This window comes from Coturnix japonica, chromosome 3 (assembly GCF_001577835.2).
Source record: "Coturnix japonica isolate 7356 chromosome 3, Coturnix japonica 2.1, whole genome shotgun sequence".
Classification (NCBI taxonomy): Eukaryota; Metazoa; Chordata; class Aves; order Galliformes; family Phasianidae; genus Coturnix; species Coturnix japonica.
The window spans coordinates 47,579,262-47,596,995 of record NC_029518.1 but is presented as its reverse complement, the minus strand read 5'-3'; the positions used below and the strand labels follow the sequence as shown (position 1 = coordinate 47,596,995).

The window sequence follows — 17,734 nt, the reverse complement described above, 5'->3', positions numbered from 1 at the left end:
CATACAAACAGAGCATTAAATAGGAAAAAATGCAACACACGATGTATATTTCTTCTTTACATATTTAATCCTATTTTGCACCTAGCCACTTACATGCTGAGCATCTCAAGTTCTGAGTAATTAGTGTAAATTAAATTTCACTTTTTTGTTTTATTTATTTATTTTTTTAAGCTGTCAGAAATAGTGAAGCTGAATCTGTAATTATGTCGAGTTTTGCTGCAATATGAGAACAACTTGATAACCTGGGGATACTTTACAGAGTTGAATGGACAAGATAACACTGGCTTTTAAGAGAGGCAAAGAAAATGAGACAATTGTGCACAACAATTCCCAGGGCAAGAAATCTCTCTGCAGAGCATTCTGACCAAGGCTATTAACCTCTGACAATCATTTTAAGGACCCCAGGAGCTGCTCCTCAACAAGCCAATCTCTGTGCACACACAGACACCCCACCACACTCATACACAGCAGCCACCTGTTTGCCCTGCTTTGCTCATTCAGGTTGCCCTGATCTCAATAGAAATTCCAGCAGAAACCAAGGGCAGCCCCTCCTGTGCTTCCCACACCTCACACCATGGCCATAGAGCAGCCCTCACTTCCCACAACTGAGCAAGGGAATGCCCCACAAGGGACACTCCAATCTTCCTAATTACTCACATCATAAAATGGTGTGACCTTGCTACTATTGACAGTGTGAAGAAGAAAAAAAAAAAAGCCAATAATTTAATTTGATGCCTTTACATAACATTCACCTGCATAACACTAAGGAAATGGCAGATTTGCAGAAAGGACATTACTACCAGCCAAAAAATATTATGGAGTAAAAAGTAAAACCATTTGGTAAACTTCGTATTTAATTAACAATCATGCAAATTCCTGAAAGGGTCCTTCTCCACCTACCAGATGTTGGTGTCCTTCTGTGGCACTACTTCTACACTTGGCACAATAGTTCTCCTTGTAATGAGCAACTATACAAAACTAAGTCAATTAATAAGATAAATTAAAGTTATTCCAAGACTGAAACTTCTCTTTATTTTTCCTAAAAAGCAAGTTTCTTCTGAGGGGTGCTGCACTACATTTGCTTAGAAAATAAGGACATTATGAGAACAACATAATCCCCTTCCTTATAATGCTTTTTCAACATCTTTGTCCATTATCTGAGTGGCCTTCTGTGAGAAAACCTTTGTTGAGAAAATCCAGCCTTGTTCATCCCTTGTTGTCCAAATTCAGAGCGCTAGTAATGGTGTTAGTTACAGGAGCAACTTGCGGATGTACCTGTTCCCTCTTGTAACATCTCTGCTGCTGTCTGCACTGACACATAATCAACCACTGTGTTCATAAGCATGCATGGTAGCAGAGAAATTAAAATCATAAATATCAGCACTTATTTTTGTTTATTTGTTACTAATATTAGTAAAATCTCAAAATACAGCGGTTAGCAGTGCTTCTCTACACTCTACAGTAATTTTATCCACGTATGTAAAAAATACAGAAACATTTGCTCAACGTGAGAAGGATGATTTGAAAAGAAATTCCTGAACATTAAATCTCTCCTTTTCCAAAACGCCATCTTTCCCGTTCCCTCCCTAAAGGGAAAGCTTTATTTCCCAATATTATTTAATTTTTGTATCCATGTCACCACAGGAAAAGGTTATCCCAGGCTTTGCATCTCAGTACAGCCTTTAAGATCAAAACTGAGCAACAGCAGAGAAAACTGTCAAGGAAAAATTATGAAAGAGAGATTTGACTTAAAATCAATTGCTTTGATTCTAATGCGTTCATAGAACCACTTGCTTCCTCTTTTCCATAAACCGGTTGTAAAATCTCTTGAGACAGAGGACTACTGAATACATGCCTAATGACCCTATAGGGGCACATTTAAAAGAAGGAAGGAGGTTTATATAACAATTTATAGGGGCTATCACAGCTCATCAAGTTATTTTCTTTTACATATGAAATCAGTCTAATTTATGAGACTTTTCACATTTATTATTCTACACTGCTTTCCCAGAGGAAAAACAAGTAGGAGGGGGGTAGAATTTGGCAGGCACGGATACAAAATCCTCCAAGGATTGCACACGGCTGAGCAAATTCACCCTTCTGTCTGTTAAACATTCCCATCTCAAGACTTTGTTTCAAGACGCTTTCTCATAATGAATAGCTGGATCTTGTCTGAAAGGCTGAGAGCAACAACACACAGGGTTTCATTTCCAAACTCAGTCATATCCTACCCTGCAGAAGGCTGAACGCTGTTATTTCTTAGCACATCTTGCTTTTCCCTGCTTGCAAGCATCTTGCCATGCATGATTCATGTTACATAACGGTTGTTTTTAACAAGCTGGAGATATTTTGCTAGGTAGTGCGATAGCTTAATGAGGTAAATTCAGAACTTGCCTATTACAGAGTGCAGACTAAAGCTGCTCTCTAATAATATGCCTCTACAACATTAACCAAATAAATAAGCAACCGCACCAGAACTGGTTACATTCAAAGTTAATTCAATCTTGCGAATGCAGGACACTGTATTTTAGACTAATCAGCATCTCATCTCACACCACAATATGCAAACTCACTGGCACACATGTACTTCGTTCTTACAAGTGACCCCCCAGCACCCCATTCATTAGAGGATAACAGCTGAATATTGAACCAATTAATTCTCTTGTACGAACTCTGCAGCGCTTTAATTTTTTTGGGCTGCCTTTGATGAGACAAAATGCTCTGCCCTTAGCCAGCTGCAAAAGGCTCGTGTTTCTCAACAACCCTTCTTACTCATATCCCTGTTTTGGTTACAAGCATAAAGCCACAGCTAAGGAGGGTTAAGCAGGCTTCCTGCTGATGCTCTGCAAGAAGCGAGCCTCCCTGCTCCACCAGGGCACAGCATTCTCTTCAGCCGTTCACGCTCAGCATTACTCAGCAATATCGAGGCCACATTCCAGGATCCCTGCACACCCACCTGGGAGCGTGTCCTCTATAATATGCAAGAGATGTGCCCCCCTACGGCAACTCATCGCCTGACCATCCTGTTCCTTCCAGCCGAGGTGCATCCAGTGACAAGCGCTGTGCAGAGAGCCATTACAACACGACTGGATTCTCTTCTCCAGGGGAAAATCACTACATAAGCTGCCCCACACCTGGCACCAGTGCAAAGGTGACAGTGAGCAGCTGGCAGCCCCAGCACAGGGCGGGCACACACACAGCTGTGCGACCTGGAAGTGGGTCTGAGCCCACCGCACCGCAGGGGAAGGGAGGGAGAAAAGGCAGCGCTGCTCAGTGCAGGAAGACGGGGAGGCCATGAGTGTTTCCTGTTGTGCAGCTGAAACAAGCAAAGACGTCATTACACTCACACTCCCTCAGGGTGTCAGCAGATTGAGGGCCAAAGTTCAGACGTTTCCAACGTGCGGCGAGGAGGGAGATTTTGGAGAAACCAGCAGCGGTTCCTCTGCGCTTGCACAGCAAAACAGATGAGCAGCATGTTACCAGGCTCAGCTGCAAAGCATCCTATGTGACTAGAAACAATATTTGCTCAGGAGCCATGCTGCTCTGGTTTTTCTTGTTCAGCTTGTGTAAGGAATATTACTGCAGTGTGGGGATGCACTCAGCTCTTGCTGCAGCCCATATTTCTGCTAGCATCAGGAAATGAAGCCTTACACATGTCTGGATCCCATGGAGTAAAACATGTTTTCTGTATGCATTTAGGGAAAAACTGGAGAGCAAAACTAAAGGATCTCCTTGTTGGAGATGGCTGACAACCCAGCAAAGTGAATGCAGATGCTTCTATTTAATTTCCATCCTGCCTTTCTGAAGCAAATAAGAGCAGAATGTATGTAAGTCTGTGAAGGCACAGAAGCTGTGCCATAGCATATGGCCTTTGAGCATTCAGTAACTCTTCCTCTGACCCTAACTAATGCATTCAGGCAGGTAGGAGAAGCCAGCTTTCTGCCCTACCTACTGCTACCACCCTCTTTTAAACAAAACACTACAAAGCCTTTTAGATGGAAAGCATTATAAGGGATTCATGTGAGAGGACTGGGAGGTTTCTGCATCCACTGCTGGACAGTCATTGAGAGCAGCCATAGGAAACAGTGTAGCTGCAGCTGGCTCTCACTTCAGGCAGGGCAATGGATGCACCCATGGCACACTCTTACCAGCAGCACATGCTCCGCAACCATTTTTCTTAGTGTTTCAACAACACATCAAAATATAGTGAAAAAACCATTCACTCACAGTGAGAATGTCCCAGCAGCATCCGCTGGGCACTGGGACATCAGACCTTCCCTCTGCATGCTGTGTCAGACTGGGCAGCAGTGTTCCAGTTCACACAAGCTAATTTCCAAATAGTGGCACATAATTCAATGTACCTTGACATCACATGGAGTTTGGAAAACATTCATCCCGATCCTCATATTACCATCCCTAGCTGAAGATGGGTTTATTTCTGCTGTTTGTGTAGTAACCACCCTATGGCCACACCAGCAACTGAAGTCAGACTTTCAGCCTCAGCAAACAGAGTATTTAAGTTGAAACTAGGGAACCACCATCCTGTATCACAGAGTTATATTAAATCGTATCTGTTGCTGGACACATACAACACCACTGGATTACTAGATGCTCATTTTACTAAAATAAAGCCAGAGATAGCATTTTTACAATCAAAACTTTTCAGCTGCTTTTAAAGATACGCCCTTCTACAAGGATACAAGCTACTTTACTTTCTATCCTCTGTTTCAGAGTCAAGTTGTTCAAAGACAGCTTGAGTGTGGAATCTTGAAAATTAATTGCCCAGATAGCACAAAGAAACTTCTACTGCTGCTTGTTCTTACGTTAACTAGAGACTTAATCCTGAAGTTGTCAACGTGACATTATTACACATATGTGGGCACCTATATGTGTCATATATTGTCTATTAAACAACAGAATACAGAAAGCAACAGCAGCCTTATAGACTCTTCCATGTGCCAAAAGCTAGCCTTCAGGTAATCACATCTTCCTGCTCCATTAGTTGAAGACAGGTATATGCCATCTTTACCACATGAGAAATTTCCATCTCATCTAGACAACACACTTTGTACCAAATTACAACCAAAGTATTTTTAGAAGAGCTGTATCTATTGTGGATTTTTATTTAAACTTCAAAATGTAAAGCAAACGGACACATGCAAACTGAACTGGTGTCACTGTTGGTGCCCTTTTGCACTGATGAAAATGTGTGCTTCTTCACAGCAGAAAGTGGTTGTGGTAAATACAAACATATATATGGAAAACAACTCTTAAAGTTGGCTACTACAAAATATTTAACACCTTCACAGATCCACACAAATTCAATTATACTTTTACCTTTACAACCCATTTGTGTAATACTTAGAACAAAACTACTATAGTGCATCACTAGGGAATTTAAACTACTTACAAGGGTTTTAATAATGCTTTTGCTTCCACTTGATACAATGTCTGAGAAGTGCAAATGGAAAAGCCATTATCTTGAGATTTTTTGTTGAACTGTCTCATTATTAAAGGAATTCTCTCAAGCAGTCCTATAAACAGATCATTCAAATAACTTGTGCTGCTTTTATGAGGAAAACAAGGCAAATGAAGATGACAAGATCCAATCTGCCCAACATCAGGGAAACATTTACCATATTTGGAACCCTGTCTAATGTGGCATCACGAGTGACTGCCCCTGTGAAAGGACACAGTCCAACCACATGTAAAGCCAGGGCCATCAGAAAGTACTCAAGTGTCCCTGGGTCCCTCTTCCCATGTACCTCAGTACCTCAATTCCACATAGAAGGTCACATGTTCACAAGCTACTGGGAAAAAAAGTGATGCATTGCAAAGAAAAAAAATACTGCTGTGAGATAAGGCTTGGGTTTAGGATGAAAACATAAACCTTGTCTTTCATATGGGATGATCCCATTCACTTAAGGCATACACTACTGTCTACAGGTAGATGGTTTGTACGTGTGTTTTCCATGTACACACACACACAAATGAAATAAAGTGATTTGGCTGAATGAAACCAAACCTCTGTGATCCATACATATAAGGATCAAATTGAGGAGGCTCACTAGACAGAACAAAGTACATTTTGGAAGCAAAGCAGGGAAAAAACAAGTGATCTTTTTGAGGCTTCCACAAGTATTTATATTTTATTTCAAACACCCAATCATGACAAAACAGATCTGAAAGCCATGCTTGGGAACCTGCAGTTTTTAACAATAGGTAACCTAATTTCAAGAAACCAAAAAGCAATTGCAAAAATATTTATTGAAATTGCTTTCATGGAAACAATGAGAAAACACTATAAAAACGTTAAAAATATTAAATCAACTTGACTGCTGCTGTATCTCATGAATTCAACAAGATCCTAGGCAACAATAATATTTAGAATAAATATTTTCCTTATGGGAATAGCATTTTCCCTCAAATTGACCAGATGATATCAATTAAAAAACACAACACAAAGATTAGATACAGAAAACCCATCTACTGACTTAAAAACAAAACCGTACTCCAGTGAGTACAACACTTGTTTAAGAGGACATTTACTTTTCTTTTCAAAGATCTTCTTTCACAGATTATTTTCCCTTTCAGTTTTGACAAAAATGCACCCATTAACACTCAAGAACACAACCATTGCACTGCAAAATACCACACGTGTACGCAAACACAAACATTAATATATCAAAGAGAAATCCAGCACTGATTTCAAAATTAAGCCTACCTCAAAGAAAAAAACAGGGAGGGGGGACGGGGGGGAGAGAAGGAAATAAATAAAAACCGGTCATACAAAAACACAGTAACTTTCTACGTAAGATACCATCTGTTCCAAAAAACAAACAAACAAACAAAAGCCCAGAAAAACACCATGCTGCAGCAAGCCACAGGAGCTACAGCTATGAAAAGCCCTTGTAGAGGAGCCAAAAATCGTACTGAGCAGTTCTGGGGACTGTGGAAAGCCATACTAGCCATTGCAAAAAGGAGGCAGCCCACAAGGTGCTGTGTGGGAATCTTACCAGCCCTGCCACCACATTCTGGGAGGGCAGCTTGCACTGTGGGAGCCTAGGGCTGGAGCCTGATGATGCATCAGCAAGGTAGACACCAGCACTAAGAACTAAGTGTTGGTTACCCGAGGTCATGGGGTTTTGCTACACCTGCTTCACAGGGAAGTATGATTCCTCTTCAGATCTGCAGACATTGAATGCTGAATTTACGTAACTCCCCCACAGACTGTCCCTCTGCTGATGCTTCCTCCTGCTCTTTTACTATGAACTCTACTATCTTGTCCCAGATGTAGTTTACAGAATACAGGACCGGACATCTTCATACGCCTACTACTCCAAAGGCTCATTTAAAACAGGAGCTGCTATTACACACCAGCTCACAGTTGCGTGCCTTACAACAAATCACATGTAAGTTTTCCAGCCACTCAGGCAAACAGGCAGTCAGTAGAGACCCAGATCAAAGGAGTAGTAAGGGGTGCACTGTTATGGTTGGGGAGGCCAATTAAAGTGTGCATCCCTTTCCTTCCAGCTGGCAAAGTCTCAGGTATTTGAGATTACACAGTAAGTTTACTTCTACATATTCTATTATTATTCATCAGGCATGCTAAAAAGATACCCTACCTTTCTAGCCATTGGTTGCAACAGCACATCAACTACAGGCTTCAGGGCACAGTTTGAGTTCCTCAGACCATGCTTTCACTCTCCATCACCTCTATATAACAAACAAAGGAATTACAGAACCCTGGGCAATTAGGAGACCATACCTGGATTAGAGGGAATTCATGAGCCAACATATTATCATAGCTCTAATTAATAAAATAGTAAACTCTGCAATTACAGTGGGTTGTACACATACCTCAGGGTATGCAGTAAGGCACAAATTTAGAAATGGAATGCTTCCAACAACCAACAACTTAAACAGGCAAGGATCCTTATCAAACAATTAGGTTACTCAAGAACTACTCCAATAACTGGCCCCTTTTGCCCAAGGTTATACGTTTTAAAATCAACACTAAAATCAGTCATAAGCTTTGGTTGATATAGGCTTTTTCCTGTTATTATTTTTTTAATTATTATTTCCGTTGTAATACATTTAAAAAAAAAAAAAAAAAAAAAGTTCACCTCCTCTTTAATCAGCCCAACAGGTACAAGGCTCTTTTAAAACTTCATTTAGAAGTGTGGAAGTGCAAAGAAAAATCCAAAAGTCAATGTTAAGCAAACGCAGCTTAGCATTGCTGTGCTACTGATTCACATGGAATACCACAGTCCTATTACAAGCACTGTTTTCTTATGTTTGGGGTGTTTTTTTTGTTGTTGGTGGTGGTGTTTTTTTATGCTGAAAAATACAAGCAGGGGGAAAAAAAGAAAGAAAAAAAGCACAAGAAAATACAAACAAAAAAGCCTAAAAGCCTCGGCAATAACACCATTCCAAACAAGAATGTATGAGGCCACATGAAAATAAAAAATGGCAGTATGCACAAGCTGAGATGAAATACAGATTCCTCAAGTCATCTTCAGAAACAGTTCCAGAACCAAGTGATAAGGTTTCACTGACCAAGCAAGCATACAAGGTAGGTAGGGTACAGTACAGAACTACATTTCTTTTTCCAAGAGAAACACGGGTATGACCCCACCACTCAAGTTACGTAATGAAACTGGGAAGCATAGCTGTTTTCTAGTACATAAGTCTGTAAATAGCCACAAAATCTATTTATTATACTCATGGTTTGCCAGACAGCCCACTTGACACGGAAAGAGTCTGTCCAAAATTGGTTTAATTTATTACCTTGCTTGCTAGTTAAGTGGTCTGAACTACTGAGCAGGATCAAATGATACTGCAACTGAAATAAATCAAAACTGTGCATAAACAAATGTAAAGAAAATTAGCTGCAAGCATTAAGCAAGATGAGGTGTTTCTCATTGTATTCTGAGGGCAATTCTTCTCTGGAGGAAACAATGCAAACCAATGGATGCTACCATCAAAGCCATGATGGTGATTTTTAATGAATCTTAGTTACTCATCAAAACAAGCATGTATGGTTTACAATCTGACAAGAACTTTAAAGGTGAAATACTAATATTTTTTAGGTTGAGGACTTAATGTTAGAGGGAGACCTGATCTGACAAAAGTAACTTCTTGAAGACAATTATAATCCACTGCCAGTCACACCTCAAACCTCCCCTTAATATATTATTAAACTTCCCCTCCAGGCTTTCATTCACTGTACATATAGAAATGTCTATTTAGCACTCTCCTCACTTTCTTCTCTAATTACTATGGCAGTGTGTGAGAAAGGAAGTAAATTATAAGGTTTCACACAATTTGAGGAAAATATGCTGCAATGAAGTTTTGGAGAAGTGTGTATAAAGGAACTGCACAGTCACGTGTGTCTTTCTCTTGCCTGCCATATAGAGAGTGATCTGGAGAGCAAGGGAAGGAAAACCAGGACATGCCTACAGAAAGCTACTTCACCATTACATGATGCTGTATGTTGACTTTGCTCCTAAAGAGAGGTTTTGGAGGACCCGATATAAGCTCATTTCCTTCCCTATTACTCTGTCACCTCTCTGCTGAGCTTGTTCATAAAAGCACTACAGAGTGATGAATATTCGCCTACATAGAGACCATTAACCAACTTAATGGAATCAGGGTGGCAACCCTGCCATGGGCAGGTCCCTTCCAATCTAAGCCATTCCATGATTCTATTATTCTATCTGACAACAGTTTTCAACTATTAATGAGCTGATCTAAAAACAAAGCAGAGAATGTTAATGTTCTTTGTCATCCTTTTGTCTCCTGACATTTTGTGGACAACGTCCTGTCAATAACAAACTAAACCATAGAAACGTACTATGGAAACTTTCATACTATCATGTACCAGTACTAACTTATAACCATACTTCTTTCCAAAAGCGTAGCTGTCTCAAACATGTACTATTAGTTACACCCACCATCTTATTCAGTAGTTTTATTAATGCACGGTAGTTTTCTACCAATAATTAACACTGCTCACTATGATAAATTAAGCCAAACACAAGTAAAGATTTGTATATATTTTAATTAGCAATTAAGTAGATCAGATAGAGATTAAAAATAATGATGCAAACAATATGTATGTAATATGTATCAAGTTTGACAAGTAACTTTATAATAGACAAATGTTACTGCCTGCTCCATCCTAACTCCTTCATCCTCAAAACACCAGACAACCAGGGAGGTACAGATGACATATTTGGAATTGCTCTAGCTCTCAAAGAAACACCAACCTGTGAAGTTTTATCTCACTGACCTCATGCTAACATCACAAAGCACCATTTCACTAACATCATTTCCAACCCAAGTGTATTATAAATGGCTCCTACCCTTACACTTGACCACAACTGCACATCACAGTTAAATACACATAGATTACCCATTATTTGAGCTTTAAGGAAACAAAATTTCCAACCAAGCAGAGCAGACAAAATATTCTCCAACTTCTGAAATAATTTTGCTGCTACTGTAAGAATAGAATGGGCTACAAATTCTGTTTGACACAATTTTACTAAGAATTTTGAAAGCAATTGTATTCACGTAACTTTGCAGAAATGTCAAAGCAAAGCTGCTCTACTATGAGCCTAGTATCGTGGCCTTCCCTGGGCATCAAAACAGACTATCACATCGCACAGCATCAAGAAGTCTGACATTACAGTCTGCAAGTTCATAGTTGAATCATACCTTTACCCATGTAGAAACTTTTATTGACTAAAAGAGCATTGGGATTTAATTGCAGGAGTCTATCAACATCTGGCCAAATATAAGTAACTCTCTCACTAGAGAACTATTTCCAACTATAAAGACTGTCTTCCTAAACATAGCTGATGTAAAATGGGAAAAAGTCAAAAACTGTCTCTCTGTGTTGTTACAGAAGACTATGAACTGGACCCTCTCTTTTATAATGTTAACAGTAGAGTTTGAGAAACTCAAATCTCATGATGAATGTGTGTTCACAGTTGTCACAGAGGATGCAGTTAGGCACTGTCAGCATGCACGGATGTCAGTGACAGACGGGCTTACACTAATCTCTACAGTGCTTCTTTACCATTGCTGATGTGTGTCCAGGATGATATAAAATCACCCACGAAGACCACCTAAACTGGCAGTAGTTAGAGCACAAAGTGATACGTTTTCCAGGTAACTGAACTATTTTAGCTGTTTCTGAAAGACACGGGACATGAAACTCCACATACTTTGAGGACCCTTCTGAACAGACCGCACTCAAATGCCACACAATGACGAACACTGTTAATAGATGCCAGCAGCTCAGTCTCTGCTGAATACTGATTTTAGTCTAAACTAAATGGTTTTTGCTATAAACTAAATAGTGTCATGCCTTGTTGTCAAGGATGGGTAGCTCCAGTAATTATTTCATACTATTATTTCTTGACACACTACACGTGTTTTGTTTTAGCGCAAACCACAAATAGAAAATATATCAATACAGAGAATGGGCCATTTCTTGAATTTAACAGAAAAGAACAATACACACTGTCTAACAAGACTAATTCTAATAACCCCAATCTGTCCTGTTAGCTTTTTTTTAAAACACAAAGCTGCTTTCTGCCTAAGCACAGACACTGCTTTATGGAAAAACCGTTCATTAAATAATCTTATTTCAACAAAATTAAACATTCTGCTCTATTACATTCTCCGAGATGATATCATGTTCTACGACACCTAATTGGATATTTCTTTCAGCCTTTTAAATTGCTTATTAGAAAACATTCCGTATCACTAATTCTTCATAAACCACTCGAGAAGGAACGCACACCCAGACTCCAGCAGCAGCTCACCACCAAACCCAGCACTGGGAAGTTCCAGGTACACCACCAGTGTCCAGGGAGGATGAGGTTAGCCTGGTCAGCCCAGGAGCAACACCAACCCTCTGAAGCCAAATAAAGGTCCAACATGCGCTATAACTTGCAGAAAATAATCAGTTGTTGTTCTTGTTTATTTTTCCTGCTTTGGTATTTCGTGAGGTTTTCTTACAAAGAGTATCAAAATATTTTACTGCATTACCTTTAAATGCTGTCTGACTTTCCAATTTCAATTCCCCTCGGCTCCTCTAGTTTTCACTTTTCTATTGAACTGAACTACGCATGCAAATAACCCATCTGCTCTCCTTCATACAGAAGTTACTATAAACCGCTACTTAAAAATTAAACTTTCTGCAGCAACCAAACATGGACTTCCTCCTCTATAACACAAGAGCCATTAAAACATAACTTTTAATAATTACCATACATTCTTATTTATTTATGTCACCTCTTGACAGCTCCCATAAATGAGAGATTTCAGCCAGAGCTGCAGGAGTTTATCACAGCTCACTGAGGTTGCAACAAAGTGAACTTATATTCTTAATACTGCAGGCAGAAATTTCTTTCATATTAGAGTGGCATTTTTCAGACCTCAGAAGTGTATTAGAAGAGAACCGTCAAACACAAGTAAAAATGAAATAAAAACCAAAACCCACAGTAAAATTGTTTTCTGTTACACAAATTGAGGCGCAACAAATCAAATCCATGTGTGCGTGAAGTGGCCATAAACACCTTCCCAATTACTTTTGTACAATATTTACAGCTTTCACATCAGTTTTAGAAGTTTTAAGGTTTTCCTGTTGAGATCTCAACTCTTCTGATATGGGTAGAATGTGAATAAACACGCAGGAAAAAGGATAAAAATGGCCACGCAAACTCGTCATAGCAGCACAACCAAATGCTGGGGGAATTTCTATCAGATAATTACAACCACATTGTTGTAATGTAGAACTTTAAGACTACCATCATATTTTCTGGAGCACGAGCCCTGAAATTCCTATCCAAAGAAGGGGGGGGGGGGGACAAAAACCAGCATGTATAGATTTTGGCTTACTCAGATGAACACCTTTGCTGACGATCACAGCAATCAGTGACAAAGGCAACATTCAGTATCAAGAAAGCAGTAAAAGAGGCATGCCCAAGGCAGGAGGAGGAAACATGGGCAATGCTGTGAGCATAAACAGTTGTGGTCCACATTCAACTGTTATTACTCTGGTGTACTGTTTTGCAGGTGTACAAATGTGCCCAACAGGCAAATGAAAATAAGCACCCAGAATGCCTAACACTTCCTTACAACAATGAGGTAACTCCTATTCAGACTGTATTAATGATGGTGAGAAATTAATCACAGGAAAATAAGAAACAAGCAAAGAGACTTTTAATTTGATGGGCAACGCTACACATGACACTTGTATGTCCTCTGATTATTTCACATAAGGGATTTGGAAACAGCACATCAGACTGTTCCTGCAGCCCAAGCCGTGCCGTCTCTCTTCCACATCCACAGCTTGGTGAGAAAGATTCTGGGGACAAATCTTACTGGGGGTGTCCCACTGCTAATGAGTGGTTAATTAATGTCAATTGTTTCACTTGCAAGTGAAGTTCATTATAATAAACCAGAATTATGTGGTGCCTCTCGTTCGCCACTTAAGCAAGGAACCCAAAGAGTGGATGTTCCCAGAGGTTCACACAGCCTTCACAATGACTGATGACTTCTCAAAGTCCAAGGAGAGTCGCCAGTTGGTTATAGAGGAAACACTTCCAACCCTTCCACCTACAAAGGATTCCTGCCTTCAGGATGTCAGACAAGCACTAATTTCACTTAAGAAAAATACAGCCTCGATGAATTGCTTTTTAATACTTCCTGCTGAAATAGAACTGCTGTTGCAAAGTCTCCCTGCAAAGAGAAACAAAACCGTACAAAGCTGCTATTTCCAAATAAAATGGCACAGACAGCTTGAAACCGACATTCTTATGTGACAATTCTGTGCTACTTCAATTAAAAGCAGCACCCAAAGTTACTGATCAAAGTGTACCGGTGAAAAACACCATTCTCCATTTTCTATCTAGCTTGCATCCCCCCCTCACAGTTTCTTTCCTTCTTCAGGAACTGCCAGACAGTTCCTCCTACTGACAAAGGGGAGTTACAATTGAAAACCAAGTAATTTCACAAATAGCTGTTCTAACCCATAGCACACTACTTCACAGATGCTGCTTATGAAACCTGGTAAGAAAAAAACAAAAAACAAAAAACACCAAGTAGTCTCTTTAAATAAAATAATTTTAAAAGCATTTTCCCCTTAACTTATCAGACTTTTCAGAGAGCAAAGGTACACAGCCTATTTGTTGAGCTCCCAAAAGGATCAGCAATTAATGCTTCCTGAAGACTGGAACCCATCATCCCTCCTGCTGGGAAGACCAGCGGTTTATAACTGGGTGCTCTCGGGTTCAATCATCCATTAACCGAGGTGAGGCAAGTAAAGCACTGTCCCCTCATCACAATACGAGGAACCAGCCCTTGTTGGACCCAGCTTAAAGTAGAAGCAAAGACAGCGAGAGCTCCACTCTGATGATAGTACCTGGAACTGTGACACACAGAATCAAGTGGGAATGATCTGAAGGGGCTGTTTGCTGAACCCACCTGCAGAGCTGGATGCAGCATTATCATCAGTGGAGCCAACCACAGCATGCAACGAAACCACACCGCGTTGAAATGTAAAGATAGCTTGCTAGTATGTCATAACACCTGACAAGCCACATAACCGACCTTCCCAACTACAGCCATACACAAACAGCAAGCATTGCCCTCCTGGATGGGACATGTTGCAGTATTAGCTAAGCACGCACAACACACAGCTCCCGACTCCTCTCACCTACCAGCAATTCCCCTGCTGATGGCTTGAAAGCCATGAGAGGAAGGCCGTGCAAAATGGTCTCATTGCTTTCATTTTTGTGTGAACCTAGTTCAGAAAAAGAGCAACCGGAATAAACGGTGACATTTCAGGCTAAAAAAACTTCCAGCTCTATCATAAAGTTTAACCTTGCAACCAATGGCCGGCTGTATCACAAACAGTTAAAAGCCCAAAGAATGGCCTTGTGGGGTGCCACCGCACAAACCAAACACGATGCGCTGCCAAGGGCTCAGGCAGACACATGTACCATTATTCAGCAAGGACCACATGAATGCATATGGCTCTCTGTTTTGTCTTCATAGTAACAAGAAGGTTTGTAAACAGATCTCGCATATGAGGCAATCAGTCACTTGAGAATCTAAAAATCCGCCTGCAAAGCGCAGATCTGCACCGCCATCGCGTTTGGGTGCACAATTAAAGGTCTCCTGCACGGGTGCCTCGGGGCAGGCGCTGCTCCTGCTGCTCCCGGCACAGCGGCGATGCTGACACCACTGCAGTGGGATGCGGAGCCGGGGCAGTGCTGTATGCTGCAGACCTTCAACGCTGGATCTCTCCATCGACAAAAGCGATGGCAGCACGTTGGCTTGTCCCACGCTGCCCTGCCGCTGTCCTTTGCGCGGCTGAAAACCACGGCAGCCTTAAATGCACTTAGTGGAGACGGCAGTGACTTTGAAAGGCTCACGTGGGAAAAAGCCTCCCAGCCTCACCTACACAGCAAATGCTTTTTGGAAGACGAGGCAATGCAAAAAAAGGAAATCTCACATAATCCATACCTAAAGTTTCAGAAGCATCAGCTGACTGGAAGGGTAAGGCAACATTCAGCTGTTAATGAATACAATCTCCCGGTTACCGTTTGTCCACGCCAGCACGTCCACAGGCTGCAAACTCGGTGCGGTGCTGCCCGAGCCTGGCACCTATCGCCTGCACGGCCAAAGCACGATGGGTTCCGCAACCCGGGGCGGCCTGGGGCCGGCAGCTCCTTCGGCTCCCGCAACCCGAACGCAGCGCGGGTGGGGGGAAAGCGAACAAATCAATAGAGCGGTACCCTCAGCTAAGAGGGAACGCGGCGTGCTCCTGCTCGGTAACGTACGAGCAAGGTCAGGGTTACAGTAAAGTTTGCTCCGTTTCTATAGGAGAGGAGGGAAATTACCCGGCTACACATTTCCACCGAGGCTATTGATTTAAAAAGCCTCCTGAGAATTACAGCGATAATAATAAGAAGAGCCCTTTAATACGCGAACACAAATTTAATTCCTGCCATATCCACACCGAAGGAAATAAAAAAAAAACAAAACCAACCCAAGACACGCACACATCAAAACAACGTTCGTCCATCGGCGCCGACTAATCCGAAGAACAGAGTTCCCTTTCTGGGAAACCGAGCGCTGAGCGCCGTTATCGCGGGGTGCCAAGTCGGGCTCCCCCCGCACGGCCCAGCCCGGCCCGGGGTTCCCCGGCCTCGCCCGCCCCGCCCCTCCGGGACCCGCCGCCGCCTCCCGGGATGGCGTTGCGAGGTGGCCTCGCCGGGCGCGGACGTGCCGCTTACATAACAGCCGCCGGCCGCTCCGGTTACATAAGGGCTCTCGCCCCCGGCAGCCCCCGCGCCTCCGGCCGCTTCCCGGAGGGAGCCCCGCGGGCGGGCGGGCCCCGGCGGCGGCCGAGCCGAGCCCCTCGTTAACCCCCTTCCTGTGGCGTTCACACGTCATGGAACATTCCCGGAACGGGCCAACGTCCCACCCACTTCGGGGAACGGCCGCCGAGGCGCAGCGCGCGCACACGCGGCCCGCGCCCCCGCACCCCCCGCCCCGACCCCCTCGCGGCCGCCGCCGCGCCGGGTGGCCCGGGAGCCCCGCCAGGAGAGCGCGCCCCCCCCCCCTCCCCCGCGCCGCCCGCCGGTGACCATGCCCCTTCCCCGCCGCGGGAGGGCATTACGCAAGGCGCTGCCCTCATCTGCATACGGTCGCCGGGTATTCCCCGCGCCGCTCGCGCCGTGACACCCGCGCCCCCCGCCCGCCGCACCGTGCCTGCACCCCGCCGGCCCCCGCTGCCGAGCCCCGGCCCCGCGCCGTCCACCCCCACCCCCCGCTGTCAGCCGGGCGGGGGGCGGCTGCGGCAGCGCTGCCGCTCACCTGGCGAGTGGCCGCCGAGAGCCCTCCCGGTGCCCTTTCGCTGCCGCCGCTCCCGTCTCTCCTCGCCGGAGTGAGGCGGCCGGCGGCGTCGCTTTATATAAAGACGGACAGCGGTATTCCAGCGGCCAAAGGGGCGTCTGTTTCACGTATTTATCTTAAGGCAGCTCATCGCTCTCCCTCCGCTCGGCAGAGACCGGCGGGCGGAAGGGAAAGAGAGAGAGAGATGGAGCGGGAGCCGCTCTCGCTCGGCAGCCGCTCGGCCGGGCTATTGGTGGCAGCGCTGCCCGGCGCACAACTTGCAGGGCGGCGAGCGCGGGGAGCGCGCCGCGCCTGACGTCACCGGGTCCCCCCGCGCGCCGGCGGGGAGCGAGCGGCAGCGCCCGGCCGAGGGGTGATGGGCACCGCCCGCGTGTGTCTGTGTGTGAGTGTGTGAGTGTGTGTGTGTGTGTGTGTGTGTGTGTGTGTGTGTGTGTGTGTGTGTGTGTGTGTGCCTGGGCCGCTCCCCGCCGGAGGAGAGCGCCGCTCCCCCGCCCCCTCCCTCCCCGCAGAGGGAACTCCCAGGAGAGCCGGTCCCGGCTCGCCATGCACGGGGCCGCGCGTCCTCCGGCCTGAGAATTTCCTCGCAGGACGTGGGAGTCTCCTTGCGCCGCCCCCCGTGCTCTGTGCTGCTCGGGATCACGTTAGCTGTCAGCGAGCGGAACGCCGCCGGCCGACGCTCGGGGACACGCGGGGGCGCGGCGCTGCCCCCGAGAGCCCCGGGCCCTTCCTAATGCCCAGTGGCCGCCCTCGCAACACGGGGAGACCTCGGCCTCAGCCCGGCTAACGGCCCCGG

The 17,734-nt window shown here is 44.2% G+C and overlaps 1 protein-coding gene across 8 annotated transcripts in view; it reads right to left on the bottom strand.

Annotated features, from left to right (window-relative positions):
• Positions 1 to 17,330, bottom strand: part of HIVEP2 (HIVEP zinc finger 2) — a 124,740-nt gene extending 107,410 nt beyond the window's left edge. For 4 of the 8 annotated variants that reach the window (XM_015858321.2, XM_015858316.2, XM_015858319.2 and 1 more), the window contains exon 1: positions 16,903 to 17,330. The gene's annotated coding sequence lies outside the window, so the exon portion shown is untranslated. Of the gene's footprint in view, positions 1 to 2,956; positions 3,205 to 16,072; positions 16,214 to 16,902 lie in introns of those variants that run through there. The other 4 variants (XM_015858312.2, XM_015858314.2, XM_015858313.2 and 1 more) reach the window with 4 other exon arrangements.
• Between the last annotated feature and the right edge of the window lie 404 nt (positions 17,331 to 17,734).